The sequence below is a fragment of the Ambystoma mexicanum genome, chromosome 3p (genome assembly GCF_040938575.1).
Source record: "Ambystoma mexicanum isolate Mex_15411 chromosome 3p, UKY_AmexF1_1, whole genome shotgun sequence".
Lineage (NCBI taxonomy): Eukaryota > Metazoa > Chordata > Amphibia > Caudata > Ambystomatidae > Ambystoma > Ambystoma mexicanum.
In genome coordinates, this window is record NC_090925.1 from 22,946,893 (window position 1) to 22,967,698 (window position 20,806).

Here is a 20,806-nt window from a genome sequence, read left to right on the forward strand (position 1 = left end):
CGGCTGATCCAAACCGGCCCCCAAATGCGAACCGTCAAGCCCGCTATCCTGGTCGGCTACTTGTTCGGTGACTGGGCCATGGCGGATGGTATCCGTCTCCCTCTCGTAACACTCCAGACAAGTCCAACGGCCTCGCATGTAAGGCCCTCCCGAGTCGTGATCCAGCTTGATGTTTCTGAAGAGAGAGCTGGCAGAAGTCTCAGACTCAGATGTTGCATATTCGGGAGGCGCTGATGCTACAGTCAAGCAGTTGGGAGAATCAACTTGTGTAAGAGGCAGGCATTCTGGTGATCCCCCTGAAGCATAAGAAGGGCAGGCTGGACGTTCATCCGTAATAAATGGTTGGGATTCAGGAGGTAACTGAAGTAGAAGAATATGCAACATGATCAGACAGAGTAGACAGGTGCACCTCCGATATTGGCAGCGAGACTGAGCAGGATACAGGTCTCTCATGAACTGAAGCCAAACTAGCAGTAGGCTCTGGGACTGAAGACATGCACTCAGGATGTGCTACCGGAGGCTCCATGTCAGAAAGATAATCCGCTGGATGAGTCACTGTAGCCGAAAACAGGCATGCCAGAGGAAATTCTGAGGCTGAGGGCATGCAAGCTGGAGCCGTCTCGTTAGCTGAAGACAAACTTGTCAAGGTTTTTGGCTCTGACCACGTACATGGTGAAGGCTCTTGAGTGACTGGCAGACATAGCAATTGTTCATTGATTGAAGACACGTGTGTCAACGATGACTGCAGAGCCGTGGACTGGATAATCGAAGAGTCAATGGTTGTAGGAGGACAGACTGAAGCTCCAGAAGTCGACAGACACATATGTGGCTCAGGAATGGAAAGCACCTTTAGGGCGGTTGACTCCTTGGCACCAGTAACCAAAGACTGAGCTGTACCCATGCCGTCCCTCTCCTTAGTGGATCACACAGAGTCTCTTCCTTTGTAGAAGTCAAAATCAACCAGAGGAATCACCATAGTAAAGTCTCTGTTAATCAGGATTTCGTCAAATGTCCATTCCTCTGTCTTAGCTTCAGAAAGTGGCGTATTAACAATCAACAGTTCAGGAATCGCCTGCCGGGTCTTTGGTTGAGTATACTGTGGAAAGAGTCCATCAAAACAAGAATTCTGTACTGTCTTTGACTGTTCGTTGTTACAAAAATTGGCAGAAGGAGGAGCAAACACAGAGGTAGCATCGTTTTCCACATCAGCTTGAATGTCTACTTCAGTCTCAGCAGCTAGATCAAGGACAGAACCTAAGCCTACAGTAGTGACTGATTCTGTGTATGCCACCATTGTGGATTATGTTTGGAAATCAGAAGCATGTATGTGTTCAAGCTCAGAATTATGACAAACTGCTACACAGGAAATCTTAGGTAAAGGAGTGGCTTGTAAATCTTCAGCTAACAGCAATTCCTGACAAACGGTAGAACAATTGTCAGAACCTGTCCCCTGAATAAGTGCTGTGCTAGAAAAAGGACTTTCACTCCCAATAGATTTTTCATATTGACAAGTATCATGACCTACAAAAATCTCCGCACTCAGGGACTGAACAGTATTCACTTCATCAACGGATAAAGTTTGAGGTGTATTCAGAAAAGACTGTAAGGTCTTACTCTCCTCTTGTAAAGTAATGCATTCTTGTTTTAACTCCTCAAGTTCAGCTTTTAGCATGCCCCGCCTTAACTGTACATCCCTATCAGTAGGCACAGGGGAAGGCATGGTGGCATCAGGGCTGGATCCTGCCCTAGCCATCCGGATGTGCACTGATTGTACATTGTCATTTACTGCTTGCAGGTTTTGTGATCTATACTCTCTCTTACCGACTTGGTCTGTGTTTCCCTTAAGCAGACTATTGACATCAGACCTCTTGGTATTAGGGACTACAGTAAGTACTTGTGCAGAGGAGTAAGCTGTAGACTGAGGGCTGAAAACAAGATATGCAAGGAACCCCTCCATTCTTTATGTTTGAATCATGAAACTGTTCAATCTGAGATAAAGCACAACCGGAATCATGGTGTTCAACAACAGAGGTACTCGTGTGTAATAAATCTAGCAGTGTGTTGTTTTCCGCTGCTAAGGCTTGTGCGGACATAGAATCTGGATCAAAATTAAAGACAGAACGAGGATCAGGCAATGTACGATGGGCCATCCTGTGGGAGAAATACTTTGCACGTAAATACCCATTCGTGACAAGGAGTTCATTTAAGTCAGGATCAGTGATTTGATTGTCACAGGTAAACGTAAGGGAAGCTTTCTGTACAAACTTGTTAGTGGCCTTGCTGCCTTTCTTTCTTAAACTGGCCATATTCAAACGGGAATAACGGCTGGTCATTCTGTTAAGAAAGGAGGAAGGCAATGAATATGTCAAGGGAAATGTGCACGGAATCGCACAGTGAACAATTTATGACTGAAAGGAAAGTCTGCAAACTCCTTACCCACTATGCTATTACAGATACTGACAGCGCTAAGCCCAGGTAGAGGGCAAGCAAGGACAGGATCTGTGAGCTGACACTCTGGAAGATACTGAATAAGGAACTTAGAAACAGTACTCACCAGGACCGGAAAGACCACTTGAATGTCAGTAAACCCACAAACCCAGTTGATCAAACTGGGACCCAGAAGGCTATAACAGCAATGGGTGGAGGATAACTAAATACATAAGACCCAAGTCAAGGGGCAAGTAGGAAATGTGATTATAGAATAGAGAGGAAAACAAAAGGCATTCACACATGGGCTAGTTACAACTGCACCCCACACCTAATAATCAATGGGAAATAAATGCAGAAGTGCAAAGGAAAACATGGAATGGATCCCAATAGAAGGTAAGGATCAGGAGCAGGGAAAATGATATCACAAAAGGAAACCTTTCCCACCCATCCAAGGAGAAAAGGCAGGAAGCTAAATTTATAAAGGGAAAGACTAATGCATTAAGTTTTTCAGTAGCAAAGGACAGCATCAAAGAAACAGAACACAGGCAAATTGGGCTGCATCAAAGGGTAGAGCACAGAGAAAGGTTACCTGCAGACAGAGTAAGACAGAAAGGGAAATCCAGAAAGCAGAAATCAATTAAGCACATAAATTTGAAATCCAGGGCAGAGGAGCAAGAAACAGGAACTAGGAACTAGGCACAAAAGCTAGGAACCAGGAACAAGGGACCAGTCACAACAGGAACACTGCAACAATGACCAGCGCTGGACTGAAGTAAACTGAGGCTTTTAAAGCTGCTTAACGAGCACACCCATCAGGTGTGCCACCTGCTGCACCTGCAGCCACAGGTGTTGCCTATCCTCCACCCAACCTTGTCCTGCAAGGGAGGAGGTGAAGCAGTGAGCCAGGCATTCTGGGAAGCACAGTCATTAGATTAAAGTAGCATGCTGGCTGCCAAAAACCTGGAATGGATCCGGAAGGGAAGTAACTTTGAAAATAAGGTTTTAGCGCTCCCAATTCATCACAACACTGTAGCATAAGGTTCGGAGGAAATGTCCAGTAGGGAATAAACCCCAAAACATGCCCCCAAGTGACGGGAGCGAAGGGAGCGAGCCGTGGCAATCTCCTCCTTGTACCTGTTCTAATACACCCCCAAGGCCTATGTTGCTGGTGTCTACCGAAATCATGGTCTTGGCCTTTGAGTCAAACATCTTGAGTGCTGGTGCCTTGTTGATTAAGTTCTTGATCATTTTGAATTCCTTCTTGCACCCTTCCGACCAATTAAACTTTATACCTTTACACATCAATTCTCTCATCTGTTCAGTCCTGTAGGAGTAATAATCTACGAATTTGGAATAATATTCCGCTAAACCTAAAACACTTCAGAGTTGGTCTTTGTTGATTGGATCAGGGATTTTAAGAATAATGTCAACCAACGATTATTTAGGTGTTATACCATCAGCATTGATGCAATGGCCCAAGTAAGTTACTTCATTTTGCTTTATCTTGCATTTCTCAATCTTGAGTGTCATGTCTTTTTGTTGTATAACTTGCAACACACCTAATAACATTGCATCATGCTCATCTTCAGACATTGCAGATATTAATATGTCATCTTGGAAATAGTGCACTCCTAGGAGACCATTAAATAAATGATGCATTAGCCTCTGAAAAACGGCAGCTGCTGAAGCCAGCCCAAAAGGCATTCTTTTATATCTAAAGGCTCCCAAAGGTGTTATGAATGATGTAAGATGCCTGGATTCCTCATCTAAAACAACTTGGTGATATGCAGACGATAGATCTAATGTCGTAAAATATCTTGCAGGCTTCATTGTGCTAAGCATTTCTCCAATATTTGGCAATGGGTGGCGATCCACCCAGATGCTGGCATTAAGATCTCTCAAATCGAGACACATTCTAATCGATCCATCTGGCATTTTCACAATGACCATTGGGGATAACCATTCAGAACTTTCAATAGGTTCAATGATGTCTTGTGTGCATAATTTCTCCAATTCTTTTTGTAACGCTTCTCTGGTGCCAATCGTTATGTTTCTCACTTTGTGCACTACTGGTTTTACTCCTCTCTTGAGTACTATGCGATGTTTGAATCCTTTAAGAACACCAATATTATCGTTGAACACTTTGGGAAAACTTTTGGCTACGTTTTCTGACGTATTACAACAGTTTTCAGTTATGCATAGAATGGGTACGTTTTCACCAGGATGTATCCTGATTTTTATTGATACTTGTTCCCACCATCCAACTATGGAGAACCCATTTTCGGCTACATATAGCTTACAGTACGTCTTTCTCCCTTCAAAATCCAAGTGTACCCAGGTATATCCTATGATATTAATCGGTGTCTTGCCATAACCAGTCGCTCTTATTCTGGTTAATTGTAATTCTTCCATCTTCTTTTTAAGTACATTCACATAGGTTTCTACATCAACCATCTTATATAGAGAACCTGTATCAACCATAACTTGCAATGTTATATCATTAATCTTCATTGGCACCCATGGACCCAGACTGCCTTAATTTGGAGTGAAAGCTAGTATTTGTACATCATCCTCAAATCCATTCGAAATAGCAAACATGTTACTTGGGCCACCTATTTCTTCTAAAGCTTTTATACTTGTCATGTTACCGCTTCCTCTTCCATAACGACCAGCATTTCTCACATGGCGTGTGTTGAATCTGCCTCTTCCTTTGTTGTTGCGGCACACTTTGCCAAAATGACCTATCTGTCCACATTTGTAACATTCAGCTGCAAGAGCTGGGCAATCTTTCTCAGCATTTACATGTCTGTACCACCCACACTTAAAGAATTTGTTTTGTGGTCTGTATGTATTCTCCTTCTCTTGTCTGGAACCTATTCCAAAATCAGATTTGAATATCCTCTTGACGATGGCAACCAAATCGTCTTCTTCCTTACCATATTGCCCATCGCAGATGTCTTGGACTGATTTTATTTCTGTACACTCTACTTTATTTTGGACCTCTTTCATGCATTGTTCACCCAGTTCTATAGATCTGGCAATTTGAATTGCTTGTTCTAGTGTCGGGTTCTTTGCTTGCCACAAACATTGTTGGATTCTTGGATCTGCTACATGAAGAACTAGTTGATCCCTCAAATATTCATCTGCCACTCCTGTGAAGACACATGTGGATAACAGACCTCCTAATGCAGCTATATAAGCGTCAATGCTTTCACTTTTGTTTCCTCGAGAAGAATCTGTACCTTTCTAAAACAATGTTGGTCTTATTTCCAAAATGCTTATTTAGTTTTGCAATTGCCGTCTCATATTTCTTAGCTCCGCTTGAAGAATCTCCTGAGCCTTCTTCTGTACTGTCCAACGCAGGCAATATTCTCAAAATCCTGAGTGCTTCTGCACCCACACAATTGAGTAGTGTGGCTTCCTTTAAGTCATCATTAAACTTGGACCCACCTATTGCTCTCAAGTAGACTTTAAAATTGTCTTGCCATTGCTCCCATGGACATATTGGGTTTCCAGGTAGTGCCAAAAATTTTACGAGCTGCAATGTTCTGCATTTTTATTTTTTTATTTTTTTTAGGCTAAAAAACTTTTTTAATTGCTTTCCTCCTTTTTCTTTCCTTTACCTATTATTTGTTTTCTATTCTTCCATTCAATACCTGTGTAATTGCACGTGAATATGCACCATTTCACTTTCACTTCACTTGTGGCACTGGAATTTTGTCATTCAAATGGGTCAGATCGTGATGCAGGGATCACCCGTGTGACTTTCCTCCTCAATCCGCTTGCGCGTAGCGTTGCGTACACATCAAACACTGCTTCCTTCCTTATCTTGGTACGCGTAATGTTGTTTAAATTGATACCCGTAACATTGCTTTCACTTAAACACTCCAGCAATGTGTTTCTATGGCAACTTTACACAAAATGGCTGCACGCAACTCTCACATTGTTAGGTGCTTTACTCTAATGAAGAGAGCGTCTCATACACATCAATAGTTGCCGCGTCCTGCGTGGCTGCGTCAACGTTGCGGTGCTGTATTCCAAACAGCCTTCTGTTGGCCTCTCATTCTCGCGCTCATTTCAAGTGAACACAGGTACACAAACAGGATTATATTTGCCTTTTTTCTTCAAGTATTCACACAAAGTCACAAGTCGCCGAATACATGGACTTGCCTGTGGGTTCAACTTGTGCATTTCCTTTCATAAACGGCCGTGCAGTGCATAAGGTCGAGTTAAATGCTGTAGAGATGACTGGGGGCTTCCTCATTAACACAAGTCCTCGTTGCCAATTGTTAGGAAGTGCTTTCCCTCTCATAAGAAGTCTGCTCACACATATATATGTGTTAATCATAGGTTTCTTTGTAGAAGACCCAGGAGGCCATCCTTCCTCAACAGGCATCTTCGTGTATGGTTCCCTTTGACATTCTGGAACCATACACAAAGGTAACCATGGTAACAGAACTATATACATTGATGTAATTGCAGAACTATGTACAAAGCAATGTTCTATGTGTATAAAACATCATAACATTTGTTTTTCTTGATTTAACTCTGGAGTAATATTTGGTTTGCATTTTACTTCATTTAGATAAAAACACAGCGTGTTTTCATCTATTTCTGTTTGCCAGTTTTTCTTTGGGTCCAAATAAATCTCCAAAGACTGCTTCCCTTTTTCTCCTCACATTTCATCCTGACACATGAGAATGACAGTAACTCTAGACACACAGCCATTCTGAAGATACACTTCCACTGCATTTTCTGATTTAGCAATGGTGTGGCATTCTTTCACACTGTTGCTTTGAGTCATTATTTTCTTAGGTCTCAATGGCTTTTTAGCTAAGGACCACAATGCTCCATTTACACCATCAATGAGGGGCGATAATCTCTTCAGGCAATTCGTTCCTATTAGAAAGAGTATTTCATTAATGGGTGCAAACAACACTTGATGTCACATCCGATGCTTCCCTTTTTTGTGTTAACTTCAGTGATACCTTTCATAGGTATTTCTTCCCCATTGAAGTTGTGCACAGGGCCTTCATTTTGCCTCGCCTTTACATGATTTTGGGGGGATTTCCCTTCATTGATACTTTTCATTAATTCTTTTGACATTATTGTTGCTTGGGCACCTGTGTCAATCATTGCAAAGGCACTACATTGTTCTTCAATAGTGATAGGAGCACAGTACCTATCCTCAACCTCTTCTAATACGCATACACAATGAGAATGTTTACTGATTTTAGGACTTACTTTTCTTAGCTCTTTTTGCTAGGCAAATGGACATATGAAATGACATCTTACCCTCCATTTTGACTACTTCATTTTAGTTTCTTTGTCTATTCTCCGGGGTTCAGAACCCATTTGGAGTGTAGCCACTGACTGCCCCTCTGACTTGGGACCACTTGCATTCACACCCCAATTTCTTTTTGTTCCTTTCCTATTGTCTGGGTCCTCTTTACGTACTTCCACATTGCAACCTATTGGCTGGGTATTTTCGCAAGTGTCACGTGGCAGCATGTCAGCTTCTGGTGTGTGACACTTATCTGTGTTTTGTATAGAGCCTGTCATTTTTGTCGAATATCTGTGGTTCAAAATATTCCTCAGGTGATTGACCTGCACCCGCCTTTTGGGCAATTGTTCCCTCTGTGTATGCAACAACAGTATTTTGATTATCAAGTAAGGATAATCTATCTGTTGAACGTAATTCTTCATTTTGTGTTTCATTTTCACATTGGATATTCTTTTTAAATCTGCTTCTCTGTTTTTGGGGTTTTTCTTGTTCATTTTCCCCTTTTTGTTCTTCATCTTCACACACCTGAATGGTCTGATTCAACCCTAAATTGAATCACACTCCTTTTTTGTGTGTTGAAATTCCATTTCTCACTTTCATTTGTTTGTTTTATTATTTTTAAATCAGCAAGCCATTCAGTATTTATTATTCAAGTGACTTCATGGGCTTCTGTGTTCTCATCAGGGCAGAGGTCATTAGCTAGTCACTTGTTTTCGCTATGCACAAGATCACTCCTATGCCCTTCTGCACATTCACTTGGCTGTTGCTTTTGGACTGCACATAATTTCCCTATCTGTTCAAACAACATTTTAACTTGGGCCACTAAGCATTGAAACCTGTCCATGTCTCTGAATTCCTTTATTTATGATCTGGGCCAGTAATGATTAGACTCACCCTGATGAGGCCTATTCTGATATCTCTCAGGAGATTGATTTCTATTTGTGTTTCTTCTGAATTCACGTGACACAGGAGGTGGAGAATGTGGAGTGACCATCCTTTGACCATGGTCGGGCCAGTGGTGGTGACTGATTATATTGGCGAGGTACATAATTCATATTTTGTCTTTCATTTAGTGGGAACTGTTCCCTATGTTAGTTTCTATTTTCAATGAATCTATCCACATTTCTTGGTCTTTACAATTGGCCATATACAATCGTATTAGGATCAAATCTACTCTGGGCCCTTAGTGTCTGGTAGGGGCCGTTGTACATTTGATTTTGATTGTTAATAAGGCTGGCATATCATGGTGAAACCCTACTCTGGGAGAACTACCAAGATATCTAGGACTAATGTAAGAATTTCTATCGCTGGGATCAATGGATTGGAACATAGGAGTTTGGGGTGATGTCCTCTTTGGAGGCATGCCCCTTTGATTAGGTGTCATGACGTTCTTTGCCTGAGTTTGGGCTGATTCTAGCGGAATCTTTACACATTTCACCTCCACAATCGCTGGTGTGGATTCCTTAGAGTTTAGTTTTGCCTCTTTATTCTTAGGCCCCTCCTCTTTCTGACCAAATATCACTTCATACAGTTTGGTCCCCTGTTCTATTATCCATTCTAGGGGTTTTCACGAATTAACTGGGAGACGATTTATTTTTGAATCCCATAAAAGTATGCAGTTTTAAATTCTACAGAGTTAGGGTTAAATGTCACTTCAAAGCATGAACATGCTCTTTTTAAGTTTTGAAAGAACTGGTGAGGTGACTCATTTTGCTTTGCCCTCATAGTATAAGCGACTTTCTTAAACTTTTGTTTTCCTGACGGTTACAACATGTTAATGCATAATTTTAAACTTACACACAGAGTATAGTGTACATGAGCTCACATCACATCTAGGTTGCAACTTCACTGTTCACTTGTTCCGTTGGCCCCCACAACCATCGAGGGCCCATCTTGTCTACCCGCTAGGTCGTGGCGAAGTGGGGCTCATATGTCCTTGGGTCTGTTGGCTACCCCAACACATGAAATGTAGCTCTCCTCGCATTCGTGTATATATGCCAAATCTTTAATCCATGCCTGCATTGTAGGAGCTACCCTCGCCTTTCAGTTTCGAAGAATATTTTGTTTAGTAACTACAGTCGCGACTGTGAACAGCCTGTCTGTCTTGATGGGTACATTACCAATGTCAACTAGGAGATATTTCAATGGAGTGGCGGTAATGTGAATTTCTAGTATAATGCTAAGAGTGCCAACTACCTCCACCCAAAACTGGAGAATGACTGGGCAATGCCAGTACATATGGAATGAATTGGCGCCTGAAGGTCTGCACTTAGGGCAGAGTGCCGGATTCTGCTGATCCAATGTTGCCATTTTCTTGGGGGTGAAATGTAGGGGATTTAGAATTCTGAACTGAATCAATCTGAGGTTTGCATTAAGGGAAACTGTTTTGGTGACTTAACAATATTACGACAATTGCGTATCATCTTTTGACATACCTATGTCCAACTCCTATTTGATTTCATTACTTTTACTGATGGGGAATGAGACTGTGTCACTCTATACAACAGGCACGTGCCATCTTTGACCACGTCCTGGGTTATGGTGACCAATATGAACGGGTGGACAGTCGGTTCTGATGGGAATGAGGGCCATCTATCCCTGAACGCAGCCTTCAACCGATGGTATTGCAATGTGATGATGGGTCAGCGCCATATTTTTTCCCAGGCTCTTTGTAGTGTTGTATCAAATGTGGGGGCAAAATACCAAGATAGTGCCATAGGGGAGATGTGGCACTATATGGTTCTGCCCTACCCACCCTCTGAAACAATCTGGACCATGCCCGTACAGTACAGGCGACTGGGTCAACCTTCGTAGTCTTACCATACGTCTTAGTAAAGATCATGGAACATATATCTGTGGGGGAGGCTTCATATTTCTCCACCTGTATGTAGGCCTGTTTTTCAGTGTTCTTACACCAATATCTTGCAAACTGCGACTGTGCTGCATTGTAGTATAAATCAAAATCGGGGGTCACGAGGCTGCCGGTGTTATAACTTTCGCACAATTTCACCCAACTCATTCTCACGTCCCCCCCAGACAAAGCTAGATCTATCTCCGCAGTCGAACAAAAAAGGCTTTGCCCGGCCAAATGGGAATGTTTCTGAAGAGATACAGTAGTTTTGGTCCCACTGCCATTTTCAGCAAGGCTATTCGGCCATATATTGAGATCAGTAATTTATTCCAAATGTTCAGTTTAGTTTCCAACTGTGAGATGTATAGTTCATAATTGGCTGCATGTAGGGTGTATCAGTCCGTGGCCAATATAATCCCTAGGTAACGTGAGGAGTTTGGGGACCATCTAAAGTCTGCCATAGCGACCGTCTGTACAGTCCCCTGTGTCAATGGGATCATTTCTGATTTGGCCGGGTCAACTCTGTATCCGGAATAGTTGGAAAATTCTTGTATGTCTGACATTACCAGGGGACGGGTGCTTTCCGGGTCTCTAATGTATAACAGGGTATCATCTGCTTATAACGATATCAATTGGGGGGGGCACGTAAATACATCGTCAGAAAAATCCAGACTCTATAGAACAACGCTCTCAGAGCAGCATTAGGTATAGACAGGAAAGTGCATAAATCTGAAATAAGGAGACAAAATAACTGGCTCTCCACTAAGGACAAAATCCTTCTAAAAACTGCCTCACTCGTGCATAAGTGCCTAAACAACGCTGCTCCCTGATAGCTCATAAACAGAATCAATAGAAAATCATCCATCCGACCCACTAGAGCTCCTAATACTAACTGCCTGATGATACCCAGGTTTAAACTAACAAAAGCTGGAGGCAGCAGCTTCCCTGTTAAAGCTGCTCAGCTCTGGAATTCCTTACCTCCCTCCTTCAGGGCGGACCAACTATACCCTCTTTTCAGACTCAAGATCATCAACTGGCTCAAAGAAAATGACCCCTAAATTATTCCAGCTATTGATGTCACTGATGCAACTACTAAAGTCACCTAACCTGCTTAACATCTGTATATATCCTTGTTGTGCCCTTGAACCGAATTGTATTATATCTGTGTATCATATCTGTGCATCGATGTAAATATGTAACCACAAGCTGACAATATTCTTGTACCTGTTTTATATTTGTGTATCATATCTGTGTATTGCTGGAAACTTGTAACTATAAGCTGAAAATATTATTGTACCGTGCGCCTGATGCCCCAGGGTCTGGTGCGCATTACAAATCAATAAACACACAAACAAGCATCCTGACACCTCGACTTGCATGTCTGCGACATATTAATGCTTGCCATGCTCTCTATAGTGAGGGCAAAGATAAGGGGGGGACAATGGACAACCCTGGCATGTGCCTCTGTGTAGTGTGAATCCGGATGAGAGGGTATGGTTAGTTTTGACTCTGGCATTTGGATCCTTATATATGAGTTGTATAAAACCTAGGAACCAGGGCCCAAACCCCAGCCACAACAGCACTGCGTACATGTACTTCCGGAAAACCGAATCAAGCAGTTTCTCAGCGTTGAGAGAAATCGCTATCACTTTGGACTTAGGGTTTAGTTGGGACACAATGGTAAACAGCCTGCATAGGTTTAAGGAAGTGGACCTAGTGGGGATGAATCCCGATTGGTCTGGGTGAATTAGTTGGGTCATGTGGGGTAGTAATCTATTTGTAATGGCCTTAGCAAATACTTTAGTGTCAGAGCAGATCGATCTAGCGGGAGAGGGGGGAGTTGCTATGCTCTTGAAAACATCTTTGCAGCATTATACCGTGATACATGAACCTCCCACGGATTGTGAAAAGTTGGTGGTGAAACTAAAATTAACTTATAACACCTCCATTACCTTAGTTCATCTTTACAGATCCCCGAGGTCTGTGCCCATATTTGAAGAGCAGTTCATCAACTTGTTAAACATAAGTACTAAATTGAATGTGCCAATACTCATATGAGACTTTAATTACTGGTTCAATGCCCTGTCGGAAACTAGCACAAAGTCCCTCATAAACGCCAATTGGTTATGCACAAATGGTGGACTGTCCCACCCACAGTGCGTGTCACACTTTGGATTGGTTGCTGGTTCATCATCTCACATTGCATAACCTTTTCAGTTACACCTTGTATTTGGTCAGATCATTCCCTACTCACATTTGACCTTATCCTTCCATCTCCCTCTGCTAGAGTAGTTCTGAACCCCAGAGTGGAGGTTCACATGCGCAGTATGAAAAAGCTGACCTTTGAAAATGTTGTCCCAATCTTAGTACAAAACCTGGGTGCTTTGGATGACGTCAGTGGTGCTAGCGATCTTGCTCTTCATTTCACCTAAGCCTTGAAAGACACTACAAACCAATTAGCACCCCTGAAGATGCGTATTTTAAAAACAGAAACGATTAATAAAATCTTGGAAAAACAACATCTTAGTGATTAGGAGGGAAAAGCGCGTAGTGGAACGCCACTGGCGTAAAGACCCTTTGAGCGCATCGTTGACAGTTAGGTAAGGGGGAATGTAACGGCAAAATGTACTTATAGGTCAAGACTAGCCCAAACGCATATCAATAACATTATGGTGAATCTGGTGTCTTGGCATAGGGTGATCTCGTTTGAAATCATTGAGAGACCAGAGTGTGATCTTGATTCCCAAAGGCTCACATATGTTGCCTCATTAGAAGTGTGCCGGTCTGGTAACAAAGGTGCTGGCAAGCCTTCCGGCACCGTTGGTACCGGACCGGCATACTACAAGTCTGCAGGCGGGTGCCATCCCATCGGCCTGGGTCAGACCTGGAGGGCAGAACGGCAACGGCCCGCAGACTTTCACGGAAGCACCGGGTTATTAACGGTGCTTCCGTCATCCCCATCCCCATTGAGTCCTATGGTGACTCAAATGGGAATAAATTATTTACGGGCGCCTGACTTCCTGGAACACCGGGGTCATAATCCCCTGGTGTTTCCGGCAAGCCAGGTGCTGGTAAATATTGCAAGCCCAGCGGTAACCCACTGGTAGCACTGGCAGGGTTACCGCTGAACTTGTAATGAGGCCCCATGGTGTATTTAAACACCTGGGGTAGTTTGATTAATACCTTTTACTGTGAACCCCAAGCAGCACTTAGCAAACTGGAAATCCGAATAAAATGGCACTTATTGGATAAGGACTCTATTTTGCCTCCTTTATATGCCGATTTGTTACCTAATATGAGTGCATATGTGAGGGGTGCTTGGGAATGTAATCATTCAGAGTTCTATGGCCAATTAGTCCATACAGTTAGGGGGTATGTTACTCGTAAAATGATTCTCTATAATCAGTTACATAATTATTTCAGTTGGTATGATAAAGAGGGCACTGTGGCAAAGGCAGAGTTACTTGGGGCACATGAAGATCCTAGGGGGTAGAAATTGGCACTATATAAAAATCACGCACTATGAGTATTAGATAGTGTTGCCAAAGAGCAAAGAAGAAAATCCAGCAGCAAGAGAAGCTCTGGCAAGCGTTCAAATCAGTTGTACAAATGTATACTCAGAGAGATTTCTGGATGTTGGTTGCACAAGGTTCAACATCAAGGGAGCAGGCTATTTTAATAACGGTTCAGGAATGGCTCACGTATTTTGGTTCTCTGTTCCAAGCTGATTTGTGTATAACTGATCAGATGAGTATTCGGGCAAATCCTGGTTTTTCTCTTTACTCAGCTGGAATGGGAAGCCCTGTTTTTGAGCCCTTGGTATTTTCTTTCTGTAACAGAATTAAGCTTGCCTTAGCTCAACAAAAATCAAATAAATCTCTGGGTTTGGACTTGCTACAAATGTATTAGTTCAAGGAGGAGCCTCAAACATGGGTACCCCTCTTGACTACGTTTTTATTGAGGTGAGTGTCACAAACAGGATTCCAAGAAGTTGGCAGGGTTTGATTATCCTCCCGATATTCAAGAAAGGTAATCTACCATTCCTGCCAATTATAGGCCAATATACCTTTTGAATTCTCTCCTTACTATATGCCAAAGTATTCATTTTAAAGATAGTGTCATGGTGTGCTGACAATAGCATTTTGTCTCCAGCACAGGCTGGGCTCAGAAAAGCTATGGGAACAATTCTCCAAACCTTTAGACTGGCCATGTTTTGGGATATGCATGTCAAGCTTAAGGGGGTGCCTTTATATGCTTGTATCGTGCTTATATCGGTGCTTATATCGATCTGCATACAGCTTTTGGTTCTGTATCCAGACTACTACTATGGGCATCTTTAGAATCTCCCGTTAACCCTGGTTTTGGCTATGTCCCGATTATATGAAGATTACTATGCTGTGGTTTGCTGTGGTCTGGCTGGGAAGTGTACCCAGCAGTTCCTTTAAGCGCTAGACCGTGGGGTGTTATGGCACCTCTTTTATTCTTCCTATTTATAAATGACATTGCAGTGGGGATAAATAATTTGGAAGCTGATGCCTCGCTTCTGGGTGCTAAATAATGGGGCATCCTTCTTTTTGCTGACAATGCTGTTCTGATTTCTAAGACTCCCTCAGGTCTTCAAAAACAACAGACTGCTTTTGAAAACAGATGCAAGGCTAAAAATCTGAAAATGAATATCTCCAACTCTAAAGTTATGATTTTTTTTTTTTTATCAAGGTTTATTTATTCCGAAGATTCATACAGAGAACAAATGTTCAACTGATGCATAAATCATTATCTTATAATTACAGTCGTTATGCCTTTATATTCCTGTTAATAGTCTCTGCTGGGTCTGCTGGTTTTAACTTTTCAACCCCACCCAGAAGTCCCCCCCACCACTCCCTCCCCACCCCCAACTCATTCGGTTCCAAGCTTGCTTGCTATTGAGAGGAGTCAGGTGTTTAGCTCCGAGCAGTTCCTTCTTCTTCCTTTTTTAGTAAGAGTCCAAATTTCTGGGTATCCTGGGTGTAAAATAGTGTGGTTCTCTGTCCTTTACCATTTCTGGAAATTGTTCCCAAATTGTCAAAAATTTGAGGTAACTACCAGCTTGTAATGCGCAGATCTTCTCCATTGCCAGAACCCCCCATATTTTAATCCACCACCATGCAATTATTGGACCTTGTTCGGTTTTCCACCCTTGGGCTAGGGCCAGTCTTTTAGCCGAGAGCAGGTGCGTAATTAGTGTGGCCTTGTGCCCATTTGCCGCATATCGATTTTTGGCTATTTCCCCCAATAGGACGACCTTCGGATCTTCTGGGAGCGCAGTTCCCGTCATCTCTTTAATATGCAGTCTGGAGATGGGCTTGTACCATCGGTAACAGATCTTATATGCCGATTCTTTGATTGCCGTACATCTGCAGCTTTTGTGAGCTCTCTCCCATATCCTTACCCATTCTTCCACCGGAATGGTGGCCTTAATGTCTTTTTCCCAACTCGTCTTGTACTGCAATGTGTCTTCTGGGAGGGCCCTATCCAGTAATTTATAGAGCCTAGAGATTCTCCTTCCTGTTGCACCCTCTTGTGTGGATAACTCGAGGCTTGCTAGGGGTCTGTTGGCCGTCCTTCTGACAGTTGGGTGAGTGATTCAATGTCTTATTTGGGTATATCTGTATCTCTGGCTCTCTCCCTCGTGAAATTTCTGTTTACACTCCTCAAAGGAGACTGGTTCCCCGTCTTGATACATGTCCGACAGAACCAGAGATTCAGGCGTTGCCAAAACTTAATTTGAAGACCCGGGGTGAACTCCGGATTATAGGCTATTGGGGAGTGTTGGCTTAGGCCTCAGGGAATTTTCCTCCTTCTTAGCTCATCGTCCCAGCTATTGAGCGCCACTTTGGTAGTTTCTAACAATTTGCCTCCTACGTGTCGATGGTGCAGTGGAAGGGTGCGCAAGATTTTTAGTGGAATCCTGGTAGCCTCCTGTTGTATCTGTATCCAACCCAGGTGTGGATTTTGGACCTCCCAGTGTAGCATGGGTGCTATGTGTGCAGCCCAGATATATCTCTGTATGTCCAGCAATCCTAGGCCTCCAAGTAGCAAAGGCCGAAATGGCTATTTGCAAGGCTTTTGAGGTCCGCGGAGGGATCTTTATTGGAAGGGAACTAACAGTGTATAGCATATGGGGTAGGAGAGTCATTTTCACAGCCATTATTCGGGCAAACCAAGACAATTCCTGCTTGTCCCAGCACCAGAGATCATCCTGCAATCTCTCCCTGGACCTCCCGTAGCTTTTGCATTACCTTTGGCAAAGTGTCCCTGGTATTAGAAATGAACAGCATAAGGTTGTCTGCGTATAGCGCAATTTTATGTTGTATGTCGCCACATCTAACCCCACCAATACCGCTATCTTGTCTGATATGTGCAGCAAATGGTTCCTTTGCCATAGCAAATATTAGTGGGGAGAGGGGACAGTCCTGCTGGGTGCCTCTTTCTATCCTAATCTTCCCAGATGTTTGCCCCTTGACCAAGAGGTTCATCGAGGGGATCCTAAGGTTTGCCATTACCATAGTAATAAACTGAGGCCCACATCCGAACCTCTCCAACACCAGTCTCAGATATCTCCAGTCTAAACTGTCAAACACTCTCCTGGCATCTAAAGCTGTCAATGAAAAGCATTGGGCCGTTTGAGTGCCTAGCTCAATGATGTTTATCGCTCGACGTACGTTATCTTGGGTGTTTCTGCCTGTTATAAAACTGGTTTGATCCGAATGGATGATTCGTGGGAGGACCTTCCCCAATCTAGTTGCTACAATTATGCATACAGGTTAGCATCTGAATTCAGTAATGCTATGGGACGATAGTTAGAGCACTCCAAGGGGTCCTTCCCTGGATTCGGAATTAGTAAGGTTAGGGATCTACCCATGCCCGGGGTGACTGCGCCTTTTACCCTGATTAAGTTAAAAGGTTTTACAAGTGGGGCCAGGAGCTGTGCACAAAACGTTTTATAGAATCCTCCTCCAAGTGTCATGAACCGCCGAGTGCGCCCCTTTTGGGCCTCCCGGTCCTTGTCACAACAGGCTTACACTCACTAATATTCCCAACATGACCGTCCAGCGTCAAACCCCTTCTCGCTCCATGCGCTGGACGGAGCCTTTTCTATTAATAGACCACGCCTTCCGTGGCTCTGGGCATCTCAATGCTATTGCGAAGTAGCGACCAGACGTGTGCTCCGTACCTCGCGGTATTATTCCTTTGTTCCAATCCCGCTAAGCCCTTCCTTGACTTTCCCCTTCTACTTACCTCCTGGACTCGTGTGCTATCGTGCTTTTTCCCTACTTCCTGGATTCCTGGATTTCACGTCCCGGAACTTGAACACACTCTGGAGTCGGAAGAGACTCGGGCAGCCTTATTCAAGACCCGGTCCGTCCGCAAGAAGGCATCGACCAAGGACACCAGTAAAGAACGGACTCAGGTGAGAAGAGGGGAACTCCTTGACACCAAGACCATCTGGGCCTGGGGTTTTATTTGATGGTAGGGTCGAGATTGCAACACTAATCTCCTGTGCCGTTATCTCTGACCCCAGTATCTGATTTTCTTCTGCTGTGAGTTGGGGGAGGACTGTCTCGGCCAGATACCGTTCCTGGGCCTGAGGAATGAGTTCCTCTTGCTTTAATAGCTTTGTGTGGTAGTTTGTCATTATCTACAATTTCCCTTTTTTCCCCCGAACACAGTTCTCCCCTTTCTCCCCTCAGTTGTGTTATATAATTGTGGGACTTTTGTTTTTGTAACTTGGCGACTAAGAATTTGTTTGCTTTTCCCCCATGGACATAGTAGGACTGTCTAGTACTTAGTAGGGACTGTGTCGATCTATCTGCTGTATGGACCTCCAGTTGTGCTCTACTTTTTTAAGAGCTCTAAGCGATTTTTGTGTCTGTTTAATTTTGTGTTGGGTTTCCGCCTCTCTCAGTTCGTTTTTTACCCTTTGTGTTATTGTTGCCCGTTCCCTTTTGTATACTGCTGCCTGTGAGATGAATTCCCCCCTTATGACCGCCTTTCCCGCGTCCCATATCATTCCAAAGTCTGTATCCTCCCTGTCATTTTCCTGAAAATAATTGAGGGTTGATTCCTCTATATAGGCTCTAAGGCCTATGTCTCTCAGAATGAGTACATTTAGGGTCCAACGCTTTGGCTTCTGCATTTTAACCTCCCCCATATCCATGTGAATTATTACAGTTGAAGTCCCCTCCAATTATCGTTTGCCCTTCACACCAGCCACCAAATTTTCCCAGCACCCCCTGGATGTATTTATCCTGATTGTCATTAGGCAGATATAATGCTATGATTGTATACTTCCGTTCCTTGATCCTGTCCTTAAGAGCTATAAACCTGCCTTCCGGGTCTGTAAGCATGTGGTCTTTCCGGAACCCCAGTTCCCTGTTCAATAAAATTGCCACTCCCTTTGATTTCTTTCCCGCTGAGGCAAAATATTGTTGTGGGAACAGTCTGTGGGACATCCTCTTTTGATCTACCGGGAGGAGATGTGTCTCCTGTAGGATCACCACAGATACCCTAAACTGTTCCAGCCTCCCCAGGATAGCTCGGCGTTTTGCTGGAGAATTTAATCCCTGCACATTGAGGGATAGTATTACCATTTCATTCATTGGTCATGACCTATAGGGTTTGTCGCTGCTGTGTATTCTTCATAGCCCCTGGATTTTCACTTTTGCATATTCGATCACCAGTCTTCCCAGTCCAATTTCGAATTCGGAGCCAAAATGAGTTTTTATCCCCTCTAACATACTCCACTCTCCACAGATCCACCCCTATCCCCTCTCCCCCCTCCTCTGCCCTATCCCCTTCCCTCCCCGCTGGCCTGTCCCTGATTCTCAATCAGGTTTGCGGGCCTTCTTCACTCCAAACATTCTACTTCGCCTGGACCTTGATTCGTCCAGCATCGAGATCCAAAATTGCCTCTCTGTCGTTCTCAGTCCTCGCTTGTGAATATATTTTACGCAGATTTACTCTTGCTCATCCTCGCACAGTTCCAAGAGATATAAATTCAGCTGTCAGATCTATTGGTTCCTGTAGTTCACTGTGTTTAGGAGGGAAGTCACCAGGGAACCGCCTCGGGCCTTTCTCGCCGACTTCTCCAACGACCATTCCCATTGATTGTTTAAATCTTTTCGGGGGGACTGTCGTGTGGCCGTTTCTGGCTGCTCCATATTCTCTTCCATATTCAATATTGACATTCCCTCCTCGCATGTGGTGATTCGATGGGATCTTCCTCCCCACGCAAAGATCAGGCCAAAGGGATATCCCCATTGATATCTTGTGTGCCTGGCAGTCAGTTCTTTTGTCACCGGTCTCATCAACCTTCTCTTCTGTAGTCGAGAGGGCCAGGTCTTGGTAGAGTTGTACCCGGCTGCTATAAATTGTAAGTTCTGTTTGTGATCTGACATTTTTCAGAATTTCTTCTTTCTGGGCAAAGGAGGTGCAAGCGACCCGTACATCTCTAGGCCTATGTCCCGGTTCATTTCTTCGTGGGCCAATTCGATGTATTCTGTCAAAACAAATCTCTTCTGGAGGGGTATCCTTCATGAGCCTGCTGAAGCATTGTTGTAATGTGGAGCGGAGGTCCGCATCAAGCACTGTTTCGGTCAGGCCTTTGACTCTGATGTTTGATCTGCGGGATCTATTTTCTAAATCCTCAGCCTGTATTTCCAGGTTGGTTGTGGCTCTGGCCAGTTGTTCCAACAAAATACTATTCTGTTTGGTATCTTCTGCCACGCAAGAGAGACCGTTTTCCATCGTATCTACTCTCTTCCCGAGATCATTCATTTCTTTCTTGATGTCTTCTAATGCCAGCTTCAGTTCATCCTTTAGTTGGCCAAGTTGATTCTGGAATGTGTTCACCATTCTTGATTCCATTCCCTTCAGGCATGCCAGCAGTTCCTCCTTGACCGAGGCCATGTCTACTGATGCTCCAGCGTTTTCGATTTCTGCTTTCTCCTGACGTGCCGCTGGCGATAGGACTTTCTCCACTTGCTTATTTTTCCAGCACCTCTCAATCTGAAATTCCACTTGTGCTTGTACCCCTTTAGGCTTCCTTGGTGCCCCTCTGGCTTTTGTACCTGGCATCAGCTTCTTCCAGATTGCACAAGCCTATCATTCGTATAGGGCTCCAGCTGTGTGGCCAGATATATTTTTGATTGCTTCACGGTAGTAGCTACCCCCCTTTGCTTCGTTTGCAGGTTTCTGACTAG

General features: G+C 43.7%; 1 protein-coding gene across 12 annotated transcripts in view; it reads left to right on the top strand.

The window, feature by feature from the left end:
* Positions 1–20,806, top strand: part of LOC138580086 (protein FAM118A-like) — a 1,834,209-nt gene that overhangs the window by 1,666,059 nt on the left and 147,344 nt on the right. The gene's annotated exons all lie outside the window — the stretch shown is intronic.